Genomic DNA, 14,317 nt, shown 5'->3' with positions numbered 1-14,317 from the left:
TGCCCACCGGAGGCATCCAGTGCCATCACTTTTCATAAGAAAGGCCTAGGGACACACAGGAGAGGAGGTAACGCGGGGCTGATGTGATCCCATCCCACCAGTGCCAGAGGAGGGACGGATGGAGAACTTCACGCCACTGTCCTCGGGGCAAAAAATGGTGTCCGAAACACAAGGTAGCGCCTGCCAGGTGAGTGAGGCCCCAAAGCCATCCTGGGGTGTGCTCCATTTGATCTATTCACAGTGCAGGGCTTTCCACAGATTCCAGCGGGAGGGTCCCTAAGGCCAGGCCGGACAAGCAGACAGAGGGCAGGAGGCAATGTGTAGACAAGCCAGCTTCAGTCCCTGACTAGGAGTAGAAATTGTTTCTGTCCAAAAACATGCATCAGTGAACAGGGGCTTTGCACGTGACTGTAACCAGATGAGACAACATTGGCTCCTGCAGCCTTTGCAACCCAAACCATGCTGCAGGGTGCTGACTTGAGAAGTGAGAACCTGAAAGTGAAAGTGAAACCTAAGTGAAAGTGTCCTGAGGGCTATTTCCTTTCTCCCAGCTGCCTGGGAGATGCAAACAGCACTGGCGGGCGGGGGGAAGTAAATTAGATTTTAAACAATTCTAGTCATTTAAAGTGGGGTTGGTAACAGAGGAGAGGGGATAGGATACCTCCTAGAGATTCCCCTATCTAGGGTTACCATACGTCCGGATTTTCCCGGACATGTCCGGCTTTTTGGTCCTCAAATCCCCATCTGGGAGGAAATTCCAAAAAGCCGGACATATCCGGGAAAATAGGGAGGGGTCGTGGGGTTTGGGTCCGGGCTGGAGCCGCTGGGGCCGGCGGTGCTTGGCCGCCGGCTGGCGCCGCTCGGCCAGGGCTGGGGCCGGGCCAGAGTCGCTCGGCCAGAATCGGGGCCCGAGCCGAGCTGGGCCGGAGCCGCTGGGACCAGGGCCGGAGCCGCTCGGCTGCCGGCCGGAGCCGCTTGGCCGGTGCCGGTGCCGGTGCCCCGGAGCCCGAGCCGAGCTGGAGTCGCCGGGGCCGGGGCTGGAGCCGGAGCCGCCGGGGCGGGCCGGAGCCGCTCGGCGGGCCGGAATTGGGGACTTTGGGGAAGGGGCGGAGTTGGGGCGGGGCTGGGGCAGGGAAGGGGCGGAGTTGGGGCAGGGAAGGGGCGGAGTTGGGCCGGGGGGCCCGTGAAGTGTCCTCCTTTTATTTTATTAAAATATGGTAACCCTACCCAAAGGGACAAGTTCAGCTGGCTTAAGAGCTTATGTGCACCCTGGAAATGATCAAAGCAGCTGGAGCGCTTGTATATCTTCTAATTCCCTGTGCGTGTAGTTTTGCTTTTCCATTGATTTAAAACCAGTAAGAGGTTAAACAAGAAATGGCATGGGACACAGAGATTCCTGGAAGGAGTCGATGTAGAACCCTAGTGTAAATGTCTAACAGTAATAATAATAATATTGTGTAGCCCTTACAGAGTGTTGTATGGGCCTGATTCTCCAATGCCTTAGGTGTAAAGCACATCCATGCAAAGTGCGAGCCTTCTGATTGGGTAGCATTTCACACCCATTCCTGATTGAGCTGCATGTTCAAAGGGCTGTAGACACGTAATCTCACTACACTCCCGTGAAGGAGACAAATGAGTATTCTCGTTTTACAGATGGGGAAACTGAGGCAGAGAACTGAAGGGACATGCAAAAGGCCGTGCTGGGGGTCAGTGGCAGATCCAAGATTAAAACTTGGAGCTTCTTCACTCTCACTCCATGCACTTTCCTCTAAACCCTGCGGTCTTGGGACACAACCAGTTAACTGGGTGATGCAAACAATACAATGACATTGATATATTTGTATTTATATTCAACAAAGAAAAACAATTCTGCATCAGCTCCTGTTGAGTAACTGCATAAATCTCACTAAGGCGGCTGATGTCTTTCCTCCGTTAACTCCTCCCTGTTGATGAGTCCCTCCTCCATCCTAGGAGGATGGGCAGCTCTTTGGGGCTTGGTTGTCTGATCTGAACTGGGAGGTGCCTAGCTCAGTGTTGGGAGCTCAGTCAGAGTGAGTGTGTGTATCCTGTCTACCATTCTGTTAGCAGACAATTTACTGTGACAGTGTTGTCTTATGACTCCCACTCCTTGAATGGGCAGCATGCAAGTTCAATTGCTGGCCAAAGCATCAATGATTTATTCCTTCAGATATAGTTTAGGAAAGACAATATTACCTTCAGCTCCGTTTTGAGCATTGACTGCAAAGGGATTGCTCACCATGAGCAGGAGCTGAATATCTGTAAAGGCTGTAGAATTACAGATGCCACAATGAAACTACACAATCCACTTACCATAGTGCTTGCATTCCCTGTTTCAAAGCAGATGAAACATTAATAAACACTATGTACAAATAGTCTTCTTTAGCCAGAGCGTTTTAAGAAATATACATTGCAACCAAAAACCAGCCAGTGAAGAGCGCGGAAGACAGTATGGTCTAATGGGTAGAGCATTGGGCTAGACGTCAGAGACCTGGGTTCTAATCCTGACCGTGGGGAAATCATTTCACCTCTGTGTGTTCCTCTTCCCACCCTTTGTTTTGTAAGCTCTGTGGGGGCAGGGGCTGTTTTACTATGTACAGCGCCTTGTTCAGTGGGGCCCTCGTCTTAGTTCTATGGGGGTTCTACTGCAATACAAATAATAAAGTAACAAATCAGCAGGTTGCAGACAGCACATGCAGGCCAAGATTTTCCAGTGTGACTAGTGGTCACCGTTTTTGGGTGTCCAACTGGAGACACCTACGGGGCCTGATTTTCAGGGGTGTGTGTGTGTGTCTTAAGCTGGGCATAGGGGGGAAAAAAAATCAACCTGTCCCAAACCACTAATTGCTTTTGGAAATCTTGATCACAGTCAATCACAGCCCAAGCTGGAGCTGGGACTGGAACCCGCTTTGTAAACATGGGTCGTTCCAGTCTGAACGAAAGGAAAATTGTAAATTGCATTTTGAGTGGAGGCACAACCCATTGGCTCTTGCCAGCTCTTGTTTATATTTGGAATAAATACTATGGGCCAGATTCCACCCTTAGCTATACACGCACAAACCCCACTGAAATCAACAATGTACGAGTGTTGGTATCAGAACATAAGAACGGCCACACTGGGTCAGACCAAAGGTCCATCTAGCCCAGTATCCTGTCTTCCGACAGTGGCCAATGCCAGGTGCCCCAGAGGGAATGAACAGAACAGGGAATCATCAAGTGATCCATCCCCTTTCGCTCATTCCCAGCTTCTGGCAAACAGAGGCTAGGGACACCATCCCTGCCTATCCTGGCTAATAGCCATTGATGGACCTATCCTCCATGAATTTATCTAGTTCTTTTTTGAACCCTGTTATAGTCTTGGCCTTCACAACATACTCTGGCAAGGAGTTCCACAGGTTGACTGTGCGTTGTGTGAAAAAATACTTCCTTTTATTTGTTTTAAACCTGTTGCCTATTAATTTCATTTGGTGACCCCTAATTCTTGTGTTATGAGAAGGAGTAAATAACACTTCCTTATTTACTTTCTCCACACCAGTCTTGTTTTTATAGACCTCCATCATACCCCCCTTAGTCATCTCTTTTCCAAGCTGAAAAGTCCCAGTCTTATTAATCTCTCCTCATTGGGCAGCTGTTCTATACCCTAATCATTTTTGTTGCCCTTTTCTGAATCTTTTCCAATTCCCACATATCTTTTTTGAGATGGGGCGACCACATCTGCACATAACCCCAAGGTCAAAACACAATATATAGTTGTGATAAATGAAGGGGGGGTATAGATCCCTTTTATGGACACCCAGCCAGCCAGTAGCTATAAAATCCCTCTTAGTAGCTGTTCTCTAATTGCTCTACCTGTAAAGGGTTAAAAAGTCTCACTTCGATGTATAGGTAAAAGGAAGTGAGTGGGCACCTGGCCAAAAGAGCCAATGGGGAGGCTAGAACTTTTTAAAATTGAAACAAAGTCGCCCCTTTTGTCTGTCTGTCTGTTGTTCTCCCGGAGAGAGGTGGACTGGGCAACAGCTATGCTGTAAGAAGTTTGAGGCCAGGTATGAAAAATCCTTGGTATTATACCTAGAAACTACTCATTTGAAACCCCAGCTATGTAAGTAGATCAGGAAATGTTTAGGAAGACGTGATTAGGTTTATCCTTTATTTCTTTATGGCTTGTAGACCCCTCTGTGCTAACCCCAGATGCTTTTGTTTTGCTTGTAACCTTTAAGCTGGACCTCAAGAAAGCTATTCTTGGTGCTTAATCCTTGTAGTTGCTCTTTTAAAATCTAGCAATAGCCAGAGTTCCCAGATGTATTTTCTTTTTTTTAATTAATACAATTTACCTTTTTAAAGAACAGAATTGGATTTTTGTGTCTTAAGAGGATTGTGCACCTGTTGTTTAATTAGCTGGTGGCAACAGCTGATTTCCTTTTTTTTTTTTCTTCTCAGCTCTTCCCCGGGGTGGGGTGGGGTGAAAGGGCTTGAGGGTACCCACAGGAAGGAATTCCCAACTGTGCCTTCCTGAGCTCTCAAAGGGGTTCTGCACTTCGGTGGTGGCAGCATCTACCAATCCAACGTCAGAGAAAAGATGTAACCTTGGGAGTTTAATACCAGCCTGGAATGGCCAGTATTAATTTTTAGAATCCTTGCGGGCCCCCACCTTCTGCACTCGAAGTGCCAGAGTGGGGAATCAGCCTTGACAATAGTATCTGGACCTGTTCTGCAGGACAGGTGACAGAAAGGAACAGATTCATACCCATAAATATGCCCTCCAAATATATAATTACCTCTTGTGACTCAAGTGAATAATCAATATTCTGGGTCTTGTGGGTTATTTCTGTTAGGAGGAGAAATTGATGGAGTCAGGTATGTCCACGATGCAATCCTGTTTATTTACAAGAATGTACCAAGGACTGTTTCCCTGAACACACTAAGAATCAAACAGCTGGAGACAATTTCTTTGCTTACAGTTCCAAGCCTCTTTCCAGCCAGTACTCTGCCCACAAAGCTCTCTCTCGCTCTTTGCTTTTTCCTAGGTTCACACTACAAAGTGCTTATCTGTCTGTCTCTGAGGCTTCCTTGCTGCTGTCTGTGTGCGTCAGTGGTGTTTCTGCTCCTTCTCTCACACATAGATCTCCCTCCAAGAATACCTTGACCCCTGTATTTGCATTCAAACCCCTCCACCCACGTAGCTCAGATTCCTGGCCAGCTTTGCGCATGGCCTGTCTTTTGAGTGGCGGCTTCTATTGCTTCAGCTATCTATTGTAGAAAGAAGCTTGATTGTTTTTACACTTATCCTCAATGAAGAGGCAGCTCTTCTACCTACTAGCTTCAAATGAGGTTTCACTCAGCCCCCAGCAAAACAATATACATTACACACACACACACACACACACACACACACACACACACACACACACACACACACACACACACACACACTATTAAAGGAACATGATTAAGGTTGCAAAGTCAAGCACTCAAAAGTTAGGAAATGCCAGAACGAAGCTTACCCGTGAAATCTTAATTTGGCCTGCTTGTGCATATGCATTATGATACAGTCTTTAGTTACAGGATCACATACGGTTTTCTCCACAGGACCTCTGCCTCATTCAGTGCACAGGATGGATGGTGCTCAGTTAATCAGTAGCTATTCAGTACTTTGTTTTCTCCTGGCTGTTCAATGTGTGGCCCCAGTCTTTTTTACAGTCCACTATTCAGTCCCTGCTTTGAAGGCAGAATTATTTATTTCCTCATGGGCTTTTCTAGGATGCTCATTACTCTAGTATCCGAGTGTTTCACAAACAATTAATCTATCTTCACAAAACCCCTGTGAGGTACGGGGGTATTAAACCCATTTTACAACTGGGGAACAGAGAAATCAAGGTCAAAAGTGTTCGCTAATTTTGGGTGCTCAGTTTGAGATTCCTAGGACCTGATTTTTTCAGAGTACTTAGCATTGCAGAGCTAATGTTCAAAGTAGAGCTGTCAAGCAATTAAAAAATTAATCACGATTAATCGTGTGATTAATCGCACTGTTAAACAATAATAGGATACCATTTATTTAAATATTTTTGGATGTTTTCTATATTTTCAAATATATTGATTTCAATTACAACACAGAATACAAAGTATACAGAGCTCATTTTATATTTATTTTTTATTACAAGTATTTGCACTGTAAAAAAAAAGAAATAGTATTTTTCAATTCACCTGATACAAGTTCTGTAATGCATCTCTTTATCCTGAAAGTTGAACTTAAATGTAGGATTATGTACAAAAAAATTGCATTCAAAAATAAAACAGTGTAAAATTTTAGAGTCTGCAAGTCCACTCAGTCCTACTTCTTGTTCAGCCATTCACTAAGGCAAACAAGTTTGTTTACATTTGCAGGAGATAATGCTGCCTGCTTCTTGTTTACAATGTCACCTGAAAGTGAGAACAGGCGTTCTCATGGCACTGTTGTAGCTGGCATCGCAAGATATTTACGTGCCAGATGCGCTAAAGATTCATATGTCCCTTCATGCTTTAACCACCATTCCAGAGGACATGCGTCCATGCTGATGATGGGTTCTTTTCGATAACAATCCAAAGCAGTACGGACCGACGCATGTTCATTTTCATTATCTGAGTCAGATGCCACCAGCAGAAGGTTGATTTTCTTTTTTGGTGGTTTGGGTTTAGGGTGACCAGACAGCAAATGTGAAAAATCGAGATGGGGTGGGGGGTAATAGGAGCCTATATAAGAAAAAGACCCCAAAATCGGGACTGTCCCTATAAAATCGGGACATCTGGTCACCCTATTCGGGTTCTGTAGTTTCCACATCGGAGTGTTGCTCTTTTAAGACTTCTGAAAGCATGCGCCACACCTCAACCCTCTCAGATTTTGGACGGCACTTCAGATTCTTAAACCTTGGGTCGATGCTGTAGCTATCTTTAGAAATCTCACATTGGTACCTTCTTTGCATTTTGTCAAATCTGTAGTGAAAGTGTTCTTAAAATGAACATGTGCTGGGTCATCATCCGAGACTGCTATAACATGAAATATATGGCAGAATGTGGGTAAAACAGAACAGGAGACATACAATTCTCCCCCAAGGGGTTCAGTCACAAAATTAATTAATGCACTATTTTTTTAATGAGCGTCATCGCCGTGGAAGCATGTCCTCTGGAATGGTGGCCGAAGCATGAAGGGGCATACGAATGTTTAGATATCTCGCACATAAATATCTTGCAATGCCGGCTACAAAAATGCCAAGCAAATGCCTGTTCTCACTTTCTGGTAACACTGTAAATAAGAAGAGGGCAACAGTATCTCCTGCAAATGTGAACAAACTTGTTTGTCTGAGCAATTGGCTGAACAAGAAGTAGGACCAAGTGGATTTGTAGGCTCTAAAGTTTTATATTGTTTTGTTTTTGAGTGTAGTTATGTAACAAAAAAAAATCTACATTTGTAAGTTGCACTTTCATGACAAAGAGATTGCACTACAGTACTTGTATGAGGTGAATTGAAAAATACTATTTCTTTTGTTTATCATTTTTACAGTGCAAATATTTGTAATAAAAAAGAATATACACTTTGTATCCTGTGTTGTAATTGAAATCAATATATATGAAAATGTAGAAAAACATCCAAAATATTTATTAAATTTCAGTTGTATTCTACTGTTTAACAGTGCAATTAAAACTACAATTAATCACGATTAATTTTTTTGAGTTAGTTAATTGCGTGAGTTAATTGCGATTAATCAACAGCCCTAGTTCAAAGCACATCTTCCAGTGACTTCAGTTGTAGCTGTGAGTGCTCAGCACGTCTGCATATCAGACCCCAGGGCCTCAAGTCAAGCACTCAGAAAATGAGGATCACACAATGAGGTAGGGTCCTTCAGACAACAGCCTCCTTCACTGAAGAGCCTGATTCATCCCCAGAGCAGGTCCAGCCTGTGCACTGAGTGAGGCGAGGGTCCTGTGGAAACGAGTAGTATGTGGTCATGTCATTAAAGATAGTGTCATAATGCACAGGGGGAATTAAGGTTGCCCTGGCAACCTAAATTCTGGTATATTCTAACTTTTGAGTGCATGACTCTGCAACCTTACTAATGTGTTTAACAAGTTTTTTGTGTGTCATATCTCAAGTTTTTCTAAAAAACAAACTAAAAATCCCAGAAATTCCATCATGTGGCATCACATTGAAATGTGCATGGTCGGAACCTTTAGATCTACTGTACAGATCCATGCCACTTGAGCTAAAGTAGTAAGTGACAGCAGTAGTAGGTTGTCATCCTCTGTGTGGACCAGCACTCGCTGGGGATGGAACACTTTGCCAGTGAGGTTTGCAGATATTTGCTGACAGCAGAGGAATGGTGAGACTTGGGAATCTTCCATTCCAGGCTATGGAAAGGTGTGTTCTTTAGTGGGCATGGACTTTTCTGCCCATTCCCCACAAGCTTGGCCCTTTCTGGCTGGTCCCAGTCCTAGAGTCACTTTTCTGCCCATTCCCCACAAGCTTGGCCCTTTCTGCCTGGTCCCAGTCCTAGAGTCACTCTTCTGGACTCCCCATCTCAATCTCAGTCTCCCCTTGCCCTCCACTCTTACTTCCGCACTCCTTGCCCAACCAGCCCCAGTTCCACTCACTTTCTCACTCTGCCCCCCTACGACATTCCTCATCCCAAAGGCTCCCCCAGTCTCCCTTCCTGGGCTCCTCATCCAATCTCAGTGCTTCCCCCCCTTCTAGCTCCTTGTCCTAATCGCCTCCTTCCCCTCACCTCCTTCCCTTGTCCTACTGGTTCCCAGACCCACTCTCCATGCCCAGCTAGGTCTAATCTCCTCCCCAGCTTCTTGTCTGATCTCAGTCTCCCCACACCCACTGGCTCCCAGTTCCCCCTCCTTGGCTCCCAGTCCCAGTCTCTCCCTTGCTCCCATTCCTGGTCTTCTTACCCAGCCATTCCCAGTCCTCCTGCCCTCTTGTCCCCACTCTCTTTGCCCAACCAGTCCCAGTTCCACCTCCCTGATTTGTCTCTGTCCCCATCCTAGCGCCCAGTTGCCCTCCTGTGACGGTATGCTACTCACCACTGCAGCGCTGCCTACTGGCTGTCCTGGGGATTAGCTCCTCTAGCCAGTGTGCCTTCTTCTGGTGACGTCTCGCTGCCGCCGCCACTTCTGCTCCTGGACCCGTGTCGTTCCAAGGACCACAACGTCCTCTTCAGGACACAGCCCGTCAGCTGTCCAGCTGTCCCCTAGTGGCAACTGCAGCCCAATGTCTGGGCACTTCCTCAGTGGCACCCCATTACTCCAGACCCTGGCCCAGGGACCCTGTAGATGGCCATCACTTGCTGTGTCCCCTCTGACTCCTCACTAGATTTCCCTGGGCCACTTCCCCATGGCCCCAGCACCCTCTTTGCCCTTGCCTCAGGGCCTCAGCCTGCAGATCCCTGCCGCCCGCCAGGAGCTGCCTTTAGCTCCCCGGGTCTCTGCCTGCAGCACCGGTCAGTCCAGGATGCTTGTTGCCCTCTGCCTGCAAGGCAGCCCAACCACCTCCCTCCTCAAGCTCCAGGGAATGACTGAAGCTGCTGTCTGCTCTGCAGCCTTTCTTATATGGGCCAGCACGGCCCTGATAGGCTGCTCCTCACAGCCCCTCTCCAATTGGCTGCCTCCTGCGCAACCTCCCTAAGTCTCTGTTAACCCCTTATGGGCTAGTGTGGGGCAGATGCCCCATCACACACCCCTGGCTCCCAGTTCCAGCCTTTCTCTCTGGACTCATCCAGTCTCAGTGCCCCCCTCAGCTCTTTGTCCCAGTCTCTTTGCCCTGCCAGTCCCAATTCTCCTCCCACATCCCAGCTCCTCCTCAGACCTGTCTCCCTTCTCCCTCTCCCTCCTTCCCACTGGTTCCTAGTCCCAGTCTCCCCCCAGCTCCTCATCTTATCTCAGTCTCCCTGTTCACCTACCGGCTCCCAGCCATCACCCTCCATTTCCCTCCCTGGTTCCCAGTCCTAGTCTTCTGTTCCCAGCTTGTCTCTGTCTCCCATTTGGCTCCCAGTCGCGTCCTTACCCAGGCCCAGTCTCCCAACTCAACTCCCAGTATCAGGTTCTCCCTGCCGCCTTTGGAGCGCCACAGGTGGAAGCTCTGTAGAAATTGGGGGGGCCACCGACACCTGGACCCTGGCCCCGCCCATGCTCCGCCCCCGCTCTGCCCTGAGGCCCCACTCCCGTTCGGCTTCTTCCCCCGGGGCTCTGCCCACGTTGCACCTCGTCGGCCCCCACTCTGCCTCTTCCCCCAAGGCCCCCCTGCCTGCCGCTCGCTCCTCTCCACCTCAGGGGAGGGGATGGAGAGGCATGAGTGGTGGGTGAGAGGGCCTGGGGGGGGGGGAGAGGCACGAGTGGTGGGCGAGGGGGCCTGTGGGAGTGGGGGAGAGGAGCAAGCAGCGGCCAAGGGGGTCTCGGGGGAGGGGGCGGAGAGGCACAAGCGGCCATTTGGGAATAGCGTTGACTCAGCAATCCATGCAGCCAAACTGGTGCTGATCCCTCAGGCTGGACAAAGGCAAACTATAGAGACAAGGTGGGCGAAGTAATATTTTTTATTGGACCAACTTTTGTTCTAGAACACTGGATTTATGGCTTGTTACAGCCATCTGTAACCCACTGACCCCTCTTGTCCTATGACTGCAGAGGTGTTAACGGGCCACTCTACCCTGAATGGTCCCTTACAATATGTGCTAACTACTTACCCTAAACCATCTGTTCCACCCTGCATTTTGCTGTGAGGCTGGGAATTCCTTTCCCAGACCTGACAAAGAGCTCTGTGGCTAGAAAGCTTGTGTCTCTCTCATCAGCTGAAGTTGGTCCAATAAAAGATCTTACCTCACCCACCTTGTCTTTGTAATATCCTGCCACCAACAGGGCTACAACTACACTGCATAAAGGCAAACTGTGTAAATTAATGACAGATTTCAGAGTAGCAGCCCTGTTAGTCTGTATCCGCAAAAAGAACAGGAGTACTTGTGGCACCTTAGAGACTAACAAATTTATTTGAGCATAACCTTTCATGGGCTACAGCCCACTTCATCGGATGCATGTAGTGGAAAATACAGTAGGAAGATATATATATACACAGAGAACATGAAACAATGGGTGTTACCATACACACTATATACCTACTGTATTTTCCACTACATGCATCTGATGAAGTGGGCTGTAGCCCACGAAAGCTTATGCTCAGATAAATTTGTTAGTCTCTAAGGTGCCACAAGTACTCCTGTTCTTTTTGTGTTAATTAAGGAATCAGCACTGGTGCCACTACCTTGATTGCCGGGCACTAATGGCTAAGTTAGTGGACAAGACTTAGAATCTAGTTAGCTCTTGCTTTGGCCGTGTGGGTTGATTCTCCAGTGCCTTGCACCCTGGTTGATGATTAATACTACTGCTGAGTGGATGTGAAATGCTACCAGATTACAAAGGAACATGATATAATTGTTTATTCCTAGCACAATGGCATTCTGGTCCATGATTGGGGCTCCTGGGAGCTGCGGGAATTAAATAATAATAATTAATAATAATACACGCATCTTGCACAGGTGAAAATGATGATGCAAGGTGCAAGACTGTGGAGAATAAGGCTTGGTGTCTATTTCCCTATTCACTCACACTCCTATTTACTTCTAGGCCTCCTTTCAGGATACTTCATTACGAAGCAGCAGGAATTGACCCACAGGTAAAGCTGAACTTAGATTCTCCCTGTAAATCTGACTTTTTAAAATACTCCCCTCCACCCCTCAGCTTTCTCAAAAATAAACCGAGCCCCCCCCCCAAATTCCACCTGCCACATCTCCACACCCAGTGGGGGTTGGACTAGATGACCTCCTGAGGTCCCTTCCAACCCTGATATTCTATGATTCTATGATTCATCCCTGGGATGGGAATTTTTGGGAAGTTTGGTGAAATTCAGAGAGATTTGGAAGTTACGGTGTTTCAAAAGTGTCTCTGTCATTGGAAAATGCCCTAATTGTTTCTTTTTTGGGGTGGGGGGGACGCATCCTGTCTCTAGAAGGGTTTGGTGTCCAGCCTCCATGTTTGTTTTATTGGCTTTGCTGGGGGAGAAGTGCCTTTGAGTTGATTTTGGAGGGGGAGGGGGGAAGGAAGGGGGTATTTGGGGAATTCCCAAGTTATAAAGAGCTGGTTTGATGTGCACAGAGAGCACTATTTACAGTAGAAAGAATGTAAACATTTATAATTTAAACTGACCTTCTGCTGACTCCCGCCTTTGCTGCAGTTGCTGCTGGAGTGAGCCAGTGATGGGGGGCATGGAGAGGGGGAAGGTAAGCAGGGGCGGATCCAGGGGGCAGGAGTCCAGAAGGAGGGCATGGAGGGAGTGGGAGGTGATTGGAAGGGTGGTGGACTGGGGGTGAGGGGCACATCGATCATTAGCATGGAGTTGCGCTGTCTGATCTTGGATCTGCAGAAGGGGAACATGGAGGGGGACCCAGGACACTGGTGGGCCATGGAGGGCGATGCAGGAGACCCTGTGGGCATAGGGTTGCCAGGTGCCCAGTTTTCGACGGGAAAGTCCAGTTGAAAAGGGGACCTCTAATTGTCCAGTCAGATGTACTGACCGGACCCCAAAAGCCCGGTTAGCTGGGTCACTAACCCACCCCAGCCCCTGCTCAGCCGGGGCTGCCTTCTCCCTGCAAGTTGGCTCCTTGTCAGACTGCAGCAGCTCCCGTCCGGGCCCCGGAGCAGAGGAGCCCAGTTGAGGGGGTGGGTGGGAGGGGGAGGTGGAGACGATCCAGGGAGCGACCGGGATGGGGGGAGAGGCGTGTGTGTTGGGGGCGGGGCCTTGGGGGAAGAGACTGAGCGGGGGCGGGGTCTCCGGGTCCAGTTACCAACACATTGAAAGGGGGCAGGGTGTGTGAAATGTGGGAAAAGGAGAGTGGGCCTGGGGGACATGGAAGGGGATGAAGGGGTCTGGGGAGGCATAGAGAGCATGTGTGTGGGAGCAATGTGGGTGGGATCTAGCAGTTGGCTGGAGGAGGGATAGAGAGGAGGGAAGAATAATGGGGGAGATGGAGGGATTCTTGGAAGAAGGCCGAGGGCCTTAAGGAGATGCCAGCTACTGGGGAGCATGAGGAGAGGCAGAGAACAGGTGACAGGGAGATCTTGCCAAGCCACAGGCAGGCCTGGAAAGGCTGGTCATTACTGAGGGTGCGTAGGGACCCAGGGTCGGGTGTGCAGGACCACAGTAGACGTGGCCAAGCAGTGCGTGGGACGACGGGACTGGACATAACAGGGAAAGAGCATTGGGAGGTTGAGAGGATGGGGTCTTGTAAACGTCTTAAAAACTTCAAACACTTAAAATCTTCTAGATATAAAACTTTAAGCATGTAATGTCTCCCCTGGGTGGCTCCCGTAGTGCCCTGGCTGGTGGAGCCCCTGATCTGTCACACTCTGCTTCCTCCACACCACGGAGAGAAGGACGCTGCTCTCTTTTCCCCACGACCAAACAATGATGCCGCCTTGCAAATGCTCTTCCTGATCAACAAGCCGTCCCTGATGCAGGGGAACAAACAAGACAGCAGAGCAAAGTCAATTCCAGTTACTTTACCAACAGGGCGGAGATCATCAGAGCCTCTCAAATGAGAATTTCAGAGTAGCAGCCGTGTTAGTCTGTATCCGCAAAAATAACAGGAGTACTTGTCTCTAAGGTGCCACAAGTACTCCTGTTATTCAAATGAGAATGAAATTCCTCTGCTCTGTCTAAGGGTTTTCCAGAGCCGCTGTCTCTGTACTTTATTAAGGCCTGATTCAAAGCCCATGGAGGCCAGTAGAAATCCTTCTGTTGATTGCAGGGGGTTTTGGGTCAGACTCTGTGTTCTTCATAGCTGCTTCTCTAGGCGCCACAGTGACAGAAATAATAATAAAGAATTTTACTAATTTGAAAAAAATGTTGGAACACGTTTAAAACTGCAGCCTGTGTTTTTCAGGCAGTATTTAAAACAATGTCTGTTTTTAGGAGACAAGTTTAAGTAGTTGGTGGAGACTGCATTCTTTTTTACTCCTGTGGGAATTCTGCGCCACTGCGCAATGCAGAATTTGTGCAGAAATTAATGTTGTGCATGCAGAATTTCCTTTACCCCCCATACAGAAATGGGCTGCAGAGCTGCTGACTGCCACTAGGAGCCGCTGGACCCAGCAGAGTCCAAGCTCACAAATAGAAGACACTGCCGGGGAGAGAGGGAGGGAGCTGGAGGGTTCCCAGCAGCAGCAGTTCCCCGCAGGCCCTGAAGGAAGGAAGGGATGTGCAGGAAACTCCCTACAAGCC

The 14,317-nt window shown here is 48.3% G+C and overlaps 1 protein-coding gene across 1 annotated transcript in view; it reads left to right on the top strand.

The window, feature by feature from the left end:
- The first annotated feature begins 88 nt into the window (after window positions 1-88).
- Window positions 89-14,317, top strand: part of TXNDC16 (thioredoxin domain containing 16) — a 73,015-nt gene continuing 58,786 nt past the window's right edge. Inside the window, exons 1-2 of the mRNA XM_065402319.1 lie at window positions 89-187; window positions 11,665-11,713. The gene's annotated coding sequence lies outside the window, so the exon portion shown is untranslated. The remainder of the gene's footprint in view (window positions 188-11,664; window positions 11,714-14,317) is intronic.

This window comes from Emys orbicularis, chromosome 4 (assembly GCF_028017835.1).
Source record: "Emys orbicularis isolate rEmyOrb1 chromosome 4, rEmyOrb1.hap1, whole genome shotgun sequence".
Classification (NCBI taxonomy): domain Eukaryota; kingdom Metazoa; phylum Chordata; order Testudines; family Emydidae; genus Emys; species Emys orbicularis.
Note: the sequence above shows the minus strand (reverse complement) of the source record. Positions and strands in the feature narration are given on the sequence as shown.